The sequence below is a fragment of the Helianthus annuus genome, chromosome 8 (assembly GCF_002127325.2).
Source record: "Helianthus annuus cultivar XRQ/B chromosome 8, HanXRQr2.0-SUNRISE, whole genome shotgun sequence".
NCBI lineage: Eukaryota > Viridiplantae > Streptophyta > Magnoliopsida > Asterales > Asteraceae > Helianthus > Helianthus annuus.
Genome location: NC_035440.2, coordinates 5,037,868 through 5,048,504, shown reverse-complemented (window position 1 = coordinate 5,048,504; position 10,637 = coordinate 5,037,868). Strand labels below are relative to the sequence as shown.

At 34.8% G+C, this 10,637-nt stretch overlaps 1 long non-coding RNA gene across 1 annotated transcript; it reads right to left on the bottom strand.

The window, feature by feature from the left end:
- Positions 1-481: 481 nt before the first annotated feature.
- Positions 482-793, bottom strand: LOC118481151. Its single transcript, XR_004864592.1, has 2 exons — positions 732-793; positions 482-669 (listed from the first exon to the last, which is right to left on the bottom strand). It is a non-coding gene; the product is annotated as an uncharacterized LOC118481151 (long non-coding RNA).
- Between the last annotated feature and the right edge of the window lie 9,844 nt (positions 794-10,637).

Genomic DNA, 10,637 nt, shown 5'->3' with positions numbered 1-10,637 from the left:
AGTGTGAAATGGTGGGCCGAGAAACGGACGTTTGGTGGTTAATGTGCATGTGGGATTGTGGCTATAGTCACCGGTGGGAACCACTCAAGATACACCCCAGATCTCCACAGTCCCAGTCCCAGTCCTCCTATAGGCTATAACCAATTTTTTATTTATAATTCTTTTTATCTATAAATTTAAAGAAAAAATAGGTTTAATATAGGCTGGGTCTATTCGCACACGCCCTTTGTCTTTTTGCACACTCAAAGCGCCCCGCTATGGCCAAAGCGGGGCGCTTTGGCTTTGGTCAACAGACAAGGACTGACTTCTGTTGGTCGACCACGAGGATTGTAAGAGCTTTGTCTGAGGCATCGACCCAAGTTTCTTCTGACGGATTGTAAGAGCTTTGTCTAGCAGCTTCAGCCTTTCTTTCTTCCTGCCTTTTCAATGTTGGTCGACCACGAGTTTTCTTCAGAACAGCAGGAGGTTTTTTGTTACTGTCCCCTGGATTGAGGATTTGCTGAAACTTTTCAAAGAAGCTCCTTTTCACTTGAGGGGGTGTTGGATCGATCTGTTTTTTCAATTTTTCAAATTCCGCGTCTACATCAATATCCTCTATTTTATTCCTTGCAGGCTTGAAGTCAAGCTTCTTCCAAAACACGTCTATGTGTGTGATCCGGATTTGCTGACCTGTGGATGAAAACAAATTAGGTGGCATAATCATAACGAGAAAGTTCAAAAATAATAATTACCTTTATTTTCCAACTTTTCCAAACGACAGGCACATGGCAAACCACAGCTGGTAAAAAGTTGGCAACCACAGCTTGCACCGTAGGCTCTCAACCCGTCTTCCTTACGCTTTAGTTCGATACTCAAAAGCTCAATCGCATATATTGAAACCTTTCTGAGAATATATGCAAGCATGGGCTGCTTCTTGTGGTGCGTCATCACTTTTCGGAGGCTTGTTTCAAAGGTACTTCTAATCTCGGCGTATTGTTTAGCAACAACATGATCAACATACAGTACAAGTTTATCCAGTGTGTTGCGATGACTTGGAAAGTGACTTTTTAATGTTGCATGCATGCTCTCAACCCTGTTGGTCGTAGTCTGGCGAAAGTTGATAGTTTGGTTAATCCAGCAAGATACAAACTTTTCACGGTACGGATCCAACCAGGATTTCTTCATATAATCATAAACCTCTAAAATTAAAAAACGTAAATAGTCAGTTTTTGTTATTATATAAAATTTGAACATAATTATGTAAGAAATACTCACGTTCACGGTCAGCCTCTTTCAGCTGTGCTTCAAAGTTTTCCAAGTTATACATGTAAATTTCCTCGGTCGTAGATTCGCACAATGTCCAAAATGTACGTACGAATTCTTTCCACTCCTTGTCAGAGAATTTCCTCTTGCTGTTCTTATTAATATTTTGTTGAATATGGAACCGACAAAGATACTTATGCGCTTTTGGAAAAACTTGTTCACACGCGTTCATTAGCGCAAAATCCCTGTCTGTTAAAATCACGCGCGGTTCCATACATCCTGCCAGCATAGACTTGATCCTCTGCAACACCCATAGGTAGTTCTCTGACTTCTCGGCGGAAATTACAGCACAAGCAGCCGTAAACGATTTGTTTGTCGACGTCATGCCTACGACCTGAACAAATGGCAGGTTGTACATGTTCGTTTTGTATGTGGCGTCAATCATTAGCACATGCGGGAAGGCACACCACATAGTGAATGATTTTTCGTGAACAAAGAAGACGTCTTCAACTTCGTTCGATATCTCATTCGTGCGCATGTAATAAGTGTAATTTTTTTCGATAAGAATGTTTTCAAGTTTTTGCATCGGAGAGTTACCTACATTTTTTTCGGCGTTGATCTTCTGAACAGCGTTGTGTATATCTTTCGGAATAAGCTTTCTAGCCGGATTGTTTTTTGTCAGCGTTCGCCAAATACTTTGGTTGCGAATATCTTGCTCTGCCAACTCCTTAACCAGTTTTTTGTCCTCCGAAGAAAGCCTTCTCGCATACGCGTGACCCTCGAAGTTTTCAATAGGAGCGTGGTTATGCTTCGCCTTCGTCACCTCGATCCTCCAAACACTTCCGGATGATTCCGAAAACCCGATCATCTCGAACGGGCAGCCTATTTTCTTGCTACCCGTTTTCCTCTGTGTAGCTACACTCTTATGCTCCCCACCAAAAGTACATTGAAACCAAATCTTGTAATTCTCTCCTCTTTTATTCGACCTCTTTGTCACAATGAGGTAACCATTGTCTTTTGCCGTGTCTTGTACCCAACGCACCATCTCTTTACGTGACGAAAAGGTCTGCGTTGTATCAAACGAAAATGTAACCGGGTAACAACCTTCCTCGTCAACAGACACATCCTCCGGCTCACCATCGTCACCGACATTCGAATAGACTTGATGTTCAAAGCTTTGTTCACAACCGTAACTCTGGGTTGGATAACACTCCTGCTGTACAAAGCTTTGCTCGCCACCGTAACCGAAATTCGAATAACCTTGTTGACAACCGTAACTTTCGTTTGGATAATACTCCTGCTGTACAAAGCTATACTCGCCACCGTAACCGAAATTCGAATAACCTTGTTGTGCGTAAGGGTCCTCCACAGGGGTATTCAAATCCAGCTGCACCGTGTTATCACGATAACGAATGCCAGAGACAACCTCTGTCTCCCTCAAGTTGGACGACACCGGTTTCTCAAACGAGTCAGAAATAGCGGTCCCCTCGTAAGAATCAGGAACAACCGACTCGTCAGAATAATCACCGAAAAGATAGTTACTGAACCACGACATCGTTTTTTCAAAAAATTTAACTAATAGAGCAAAGAAGATCGACAGAAAAACAATTCGAGTGATGAATCCGTTGTCTGGCCAGTGATTTAAAGCCAGAATGTGGGATCGAAGCGCCGCGCTTTGGCCATAGCGCGGCGCTTAGGGTTCACGGGCTCACTGAAACCTAGTCACACTTTATGTCTGTCAGTCTGTCACTCAGTCAGTCATTCGAAACCTCGTATCACCTTTTGTCGCCCTAAGCGCCGCGCTTTGGCCAAAGCGGAGCGCTTAGGGGTGTGAAAATTATTTTGGCGTGTGTGATTAGCATGGTCCAATGAAGGCCATCAAAATTGAGTTTTATCTTTATTTCTTTTTCTGAATAATGAATGATATATGAACAAATTTTAATTAAAAAAGGAAATACTCAGTAAAAAAACTTTTTGTTATAGTTTTCAAATTATATCTCTAAGGCTGGAGGGTGTGGTTGGAGCCCTCTAGGGGCTTTATCAGTCCATCTAAACACCACGTAGGAGCCATGTCAGCATGGGGGCTTTATCATGCTCCCCTTTAATTTGCAGGGTGTGGATTGAGCCCCCGTCATCATTACCTAATTATTTATTTATTTAAATATTTTTTTAAATTAAATGGCAATTTTAATAACTAGAAAATTAAAAAAAACATAATTTCATTAAAAAAATAAAGTAGTGTTTGGGTTATTGGGAAACATTGTAGAGAATGGTTTAAAAAATGTAGAGAATGGTATAAAAAGTATAGAGAAGGTGAATGAAATGGAATAAAAAAGTGAAAGGAATGTGGGGTATTTATAATGTTAATTTATAAAAAAGGAAATTAATTTTTTTTTTAAATATGACCGTTTCAAACGGTCAAATGTATTAACTTTCCTCAATCCACGCGTTTCTTGCTCGTTAACACAATGGAGCCCGGCCTATACTATGGCGCCCCCCTTAAAAAGCTGGGTGTGTGGATGTATAGCTAGGGGCGTGAATTTCTGATACGACCCGAAAACCTGACACGAACCTAACACGAAATTCGCGGGTTTAGGTTTAGTCTAAACGGGTTCGGGTCAGTTTCAGGTTGAATCCACGAACCTGTTTAGGTTAACGGGTCGGGTTCGGGTCAACCTGGTCGGGTTTGCGGGTTGACCCGTTTAACACATTTATACTATATTATATTTTTTTACTATATATTTTTTGTCATAGATTAAATGGGGTATGTATTTTATGCAATGATTATAACTTAAAAAGAGAAATTGTCATATATTTTATAATTTAAATATGATATTATTATATACATTTGTGTTTTTTAAGTAAATTTTAATTTTAATATATTATTTTCAGAAAAAAATAAAAAAATTCGGGTTGAACGGGTCGTGTTCGGGTCAACCCACGAAACTTCGGGTCGTGTTTGGGTTCTTATGTATGATACGATTTTGGGCTTCCGGTCGGGTTCGGGTTTGTATAAAATTTTCGGGTTTGGGTTGGGTTGAACCCACCAACCCGCGAACACGACCCGTTTAACACCCCTATGTATAGCGCCCCAAAGCGCTACAGATGGTGAGCTGGCGGGATGACGCCCCACACCCTCGAGCCTAAATGTCTCTCTAAGAATATGTTTATTGGATTCCTTATATAAACATTATATCTCTGTAATTGGAAAATTTTAGGGTTTTTCCTTGATTTGAATTCCATCATATTTCTCAAATAAGGATAGAATTTGAGAACTCACTTCTCATGTGAACCCACTTTTTATTCTATATCCTCAAACCACATGTTTTGTGGGTGAAGAAAGAGAAAATAAAATATACAAAGATGGTATTTAACTTCTTTTTTTAACGTTAAAAAGATTAATGTATTAAAAAACTAGCAAAAAGCTAGAACAAAAGATACAACAGGAATTAATAGCTAAAATGCTACTAAGAACTCCAATCTAACATATGTATATTCCTCCTATGTTTAATCCATATGAAGGAGTTTATTTAATCCATATAAATAGTATTTAACTAAATTGATATAGATATATGGAATAATATGTGAAAAGTCTATAAAATATGAACAAAATTTATAGCTTAATATGTATTTTAGCTAATTAAAAGGATGATAACACAAAAACCAATATGAATGCTCTAATTTAATTATAAGATCATATAATTTGAAAAATGTTTTCTAGCTATAAAAAATAGATAAGATATTCTTTTCCTGAAAACTAAATATCCTGTCGTATATCTATAACTCAACTAGAAAATTTCTCATATAGTCATATATAATAATTTAAATGAAATTTAATATATTTTTTTAACGACAAAGCTTAACCCTACTCTATTATATCGATAATCTTAAATTATTCTCCCCTATCAAGGTTTGAACCCGATACCCCACTCTAAAAGATATATGTCTCTAACAAGTGGGCTAGCCCCATAATGGCAAATTTAATATTTTCTAAATTCCAATATTGCTCATGTATAAGGAGCTTCCTCACCATAATGGCATAATTTGCTTGCATTTAGCACCGAATCCACTTGGGAATAGCCTAGTCGTTTTGATGAGTTAGATAGAGTTTAGGGTAGTTCAAGGTCAGAGGTTTAATTTTCATGGTATGTAAGTTTAAGTGTTTAAAAAAAAGCACTAAAATCTTACAATCTTGGTAGTTATTGTTACTTTTTTAAGAATCAAGAATGATTTGAGTTTACAAGATTTTTTTTAAACCACTTAAATTACATCAAATCTAATTTAAGTTTACTTATGATTTAATTATTTCGCTAATAGCTAAAACTTATAATACTTTTTGATTATATCATCAATTATTTGACAAATCGAATATTCGTTACGAGGCTCAATATAATATTTTTTTGAACAACTAATTTATTTAATCCAAGTCTTAATATAATATTTTGAACAACAGATTTAGAACTACATACATTTGACTTTTTATGATGAAAAACCTTTGAGCCTTTAAATATATAAAAAAACATGTTACCTAATTAACTTTAAGTTTCTACCACTTAGACCATGGGGTATGGTGGGCGTGGGTTTGGGGGCATGAGTTGACACGTGGAAAACAAACCCAAACCTAAACCCACGTCCATGGGGTATGGTGGGGCTTGGATTGGGGGTATGAGTTTGGTTTGGCAATTGAGAGCCTGCCATGTCACCTTGCTAGCCCGCCTCACGCCCGACTTCAAATCCAAGCCCCAAGGACCACGCCCAAACCCACGCCCCAACCCAATTCCCCGGAGTGATGACTTAGACGTTTTCCCCCAACCCAAGCCCCATACCCCATAGCCTTAGATCACCTTCAATATAAAGTTTTAACGTATCAATTATTGCTTTACTTTCATAATATGAAAATTATATGTATTTTTGGTATCTCTAGCAAAATAAGAAGAAAAAAAAGCTTAACTTCAAATTTAACCTTGAAGCTAACGTTAAAATGTATATTACGACTTATACACCAAATATTACTTTTTTTAAACGGCTAATTTTTTTAATTTCCGTCATCAATGAGACTTAAACGCAATATTTCCCCCTTTCAAACCCAAGTGTTTGACTTTACCTTTATTAATGGACCATCGTCTCACGAACTAAACCTAATAATTAAATAGTTCTAACGAATATAAAAAAAAAAAAAAGAAAAAGGAAAATCATGAATCTAAACATTGACCAACATTGAAAAGGTAAAATAAACATTTCTCAACATAAGGATAGAATTTGAGAACTCACTTCTCATGTGAACCCACTTTTTATTCTATATCCTCAAACCACATGTTTTGTGGGGTGAAGAAAGAGAAAATAAAATATACAAAGATGGTGTATAACTTCTTTTTTAACGTTAAAAAGATTAATGTATTAAAAAACTAGCAAAACGGTAGAACAAAAGATACATCAGGAACTAATAGCTAAAATGCTACTAAGAACTCCAATTTAACATATGCATATTCATCCTATGTTTAATCCATATGGAGTTTGTTTAATCCATATAAATAGTATTTAACTAAATAGATATAGATATAAGGAATAAGGTAAAGGATCATATACAAGATACAAGATTTGTACAAAGTGTACGCGACCAAGGGAGGACAAGTGTCCTTGCCTTGAAGGGCAATTTAGTCATTTCTCAAATAAACAACGTTTCCCTTTAATTTTCAAACTGTTATAACTCTTTCATACGTTAATATTTTTTTTTAAATTGCAACGTATTAACGAGAATTTCATTCTTTTTAATTCGAGCACCCCATTGCTATAGTTTTCTTAAAAAAAATTACAGGATCTTGAATACCCGTTAGTTCATTACGTGATTTTGAATACCCAACGCAAGACTACGTGATTTTGAATACCTATTACGTGATTACACATTCAACATAAACCATTACGTGATTACACATTCCGTATAAATTCATTATGTGATTACACATTCAACATGATTTGTTATAACTGATGTTATTACAATTATACAACAACAACCATACCAGTAAATCCCACAAATAGCAGAACTATTGGTAGGGTCTGGGGGAGGTGGGATGTATGTAAACCTTTCCACTATCCTAATAATAGAGAGACTGCTTCCTGAGAGATCCCCGGCTCCAAAATAAGAACTTGATTACGTAATTACACATTCAATAATAAGAAATTGATTGTTTATGCTTTTATTACGTGATTAAATCTCTAATATACGACATTATGTTGTTATGTTGTTATTATAGGTTGATTTGGTTATTGTTTTGTATATAATTTATCCTTAATACGTGATTGGACCTGAAATATTTGGTATTTCATATGAAATATTATGAATTACATGTTTTTGTTTATACGTAATTACGTAATCACTCATTGTTGAATCATATAAAATACTATAATGAAATAACATAATCACAAAATTAGTATTTAAAATCACGTAGTCACGTAATAATACATAGTCAGCTATTGTTACGTAATTACGTAATCACTTAGTGGGGTTTCACATAATATAATGAAATCACGTAGTCATGCTGGGTTTTCAAAATCACGTAACAGATATTCAAAAGCATGTAAAAAATTTAAGAAAACTATAGCAATAGACTGTTCAAATTAAAGAAGATGAAATGTTCGTTAATATGGTGTAATCTAAAAAAAATATTAACGTATGAAAAAGTTATAAACGTTTGAAAATCAAGGAGTGAAAGAGTTCAAGTGGAAAATGACCAGAATACTCTTTTGTTATTTGTTTCTTTAATTGTTTGAATTCCATATTTACTAAAATGCCACTGGATTAGTTTGAGCCATTGATCTTGGAAAAGATCAATGGCTCACATTGAGTATACTTCGTACAAGAGAAGCCAGCCTCTATGGAATAATATGTAAAAAGTCTTTAAAATATGAACAAAAAAATTATAGCTTAATATGTATTTTAGCTAATTAAAAGGATGATAACATAAAAACCAATATGAATGCTCTAATTTAATTATAAGTTATCATATAATTTGAAAAATATTTTCTAGCTATAAAAAAGAGATAAGATATTCTTTTCCTCAAAACTAAATATCCTGTCGTATATCTATAACTCAACTGGAATATTGCTCATATAGTCATATATAATAATTTAAATGAAATTTAATATATTTTTTAACGACAAAGCTTATCCCTACTCTATTATATCGACAATCTTAAATTATTCTCCGGGTTATTCTCCCCTACCAAGGTTTGAACCCGATACCCCACTCTAAAAGATTTATGTCTCTACAAAGTGGGCTAGCCCTACATTAGCAAATTTAATATTTTCTAAATTCCAATATTACTCATGTATAAGGCGCTTCCTTACCATAATGGCATAATTTGCTTGCATTCAGCACCGAATCCACTTGGGAATATTCCAGTCGTTTTGGTTAGTTAAATAAAGTTTAGGGTAGTAGAAGGTCGGAGGTTTAATTTTCATGGTATGCAAGTTTAAGTGTTAAAAAAAAGATCACTGAAATCTCGCTATCTTGGTAGTTATTGTTAGTTTTTTAAGAATCAAGAATGACTTGATTTTACAAGATTTTTTTTGAACGACTTAAATTACATCAAATCCAATTTAGGTTTACTTATGATTTAATTATTTCGCTAATAACTAAAACTTATAATACTTATTGATTATATAATCAATTATTTGACAAATCGAATATTCGTTACGAGGCTCAATATAGTATTTTTTTTAACAACTAATTTCTTTAATCCTCTGTCGTCCCAATATAATATTTTTAACAACACTTTTAGAACTACATACATTTAACTTTTTATGATGAAAAACCTTTTAGGCTTTAAATATATAAAAACATGTTACCTAATTAAGGGGTTGTTTGTTTACCTCTTAATGAGTCTTTTAATTGTTCAGACCTCTTACTGGTTAAACAGTTAATGGTTCAGACTGTTTGTTTCACGAGCAAATGTCTGAATGGTTCAGACATTTGCCTCTAAATGGTTAAGATTTATACAGAGTCTGAATGGTTAAAACCTCTAATCTGAATTGGTCAGACATTTGCCTCTGAACGTTAAACATTATACAGGCTCTTAATGGTTCAGATCTCTTATTGGTTCAACACTTAATGGTTCAGATCTCTTACTGGTTCAGCACTTAACTATTTAGATGTTGCCAAACAGCCCCTAACTTTAAGTTTCTACCACTTAGATCACCTTCAATATAAAGTTTTAAGAGTAAAATGCACGGATAGTCCCTATGGTTTGGTGAAATTTCATCTTTAGTCCCTAACTTTTCATAATTACACTCTTAGTCCCTGTGGTTTGACAAGTTGTTACTCGGATAGTCCCTAAAGCGGATGAAGGTTACTTGGATAGTCCCTGTGGTCTGAAAAGTTGTTACTCGGATAGTCCCTGTGGTTTGACAAGTTGTTACTCGGATAGTCCTTGTCATTTCACACCCACTTAACCAGAAAAGCTAACCTCCATCCGCTTTGGGGACTATCCAAGTAACAACTTGTCAAACCGCAGGGACTAAAAGTGTAATTTTGAAAAGTTGGGGACTAAAGGTGAAATTTCACCAAACCACAGGGACTATCCGTGCATTTTACTCAAAGTTTTAATGTATCAATTATTTATTTACTTTCATAACATGAAAATTATATGTATTTTTGGTGTCTCTAGCAAAATAAGAAGAAAAAGAAAAGCTTAACTTCAAATTTACCTTGAAGCTAACGTTAAAATGTATATTTCGACTTATACACCAAATATTACTTTTTTTAACAACTAATTTCTTTTAGTCTTAACTAGCTTAAGACCCCGTGTGTTACACGGGTGGCCTAAAAAAATATATTATTTAACGGTGTTTTCATAAATCTTCTAATGAAAGATTTGTTTCAGTATTAGTACTAAAGTAAATATAAAATTACACGTAATTAAAATAAATGAATATGAAATGTGACTTGGACGTTATAGTTTCGGCACATATGATTTGTTTCTTTTTATGACCCATTACATGACCAAGCCCATGCATCCATTCTAAGTTGTACATATCCACATGCATCCATTCTAAGTTGTACATATCCACACAGGTCTTATGCAGGCCCTCTTGAGGATCTCCCACTTTTCTTTTCATAGTAATAGCATTAATTTCACTCTTTCAAAAGAACTTATCTAGTCATCACTTTAAAATAAAGGTCATCCGAATAATACAAAAAAAAAACTTTTAATATTTCTAATGTTAAAAAAAAACAATGAACCATGACACCATAGTTGTATCACATTTTCAAATCCAAGACCAGATTAGCCCTTTCAGTTTCAAGAAGAGCCGTCATTGCTTCATTAAAAAAACAACACTTGTCTATGAAGTTTTATTGGCAATAGTCACAGTTACTCAGTTCCTATCTCATTTCACA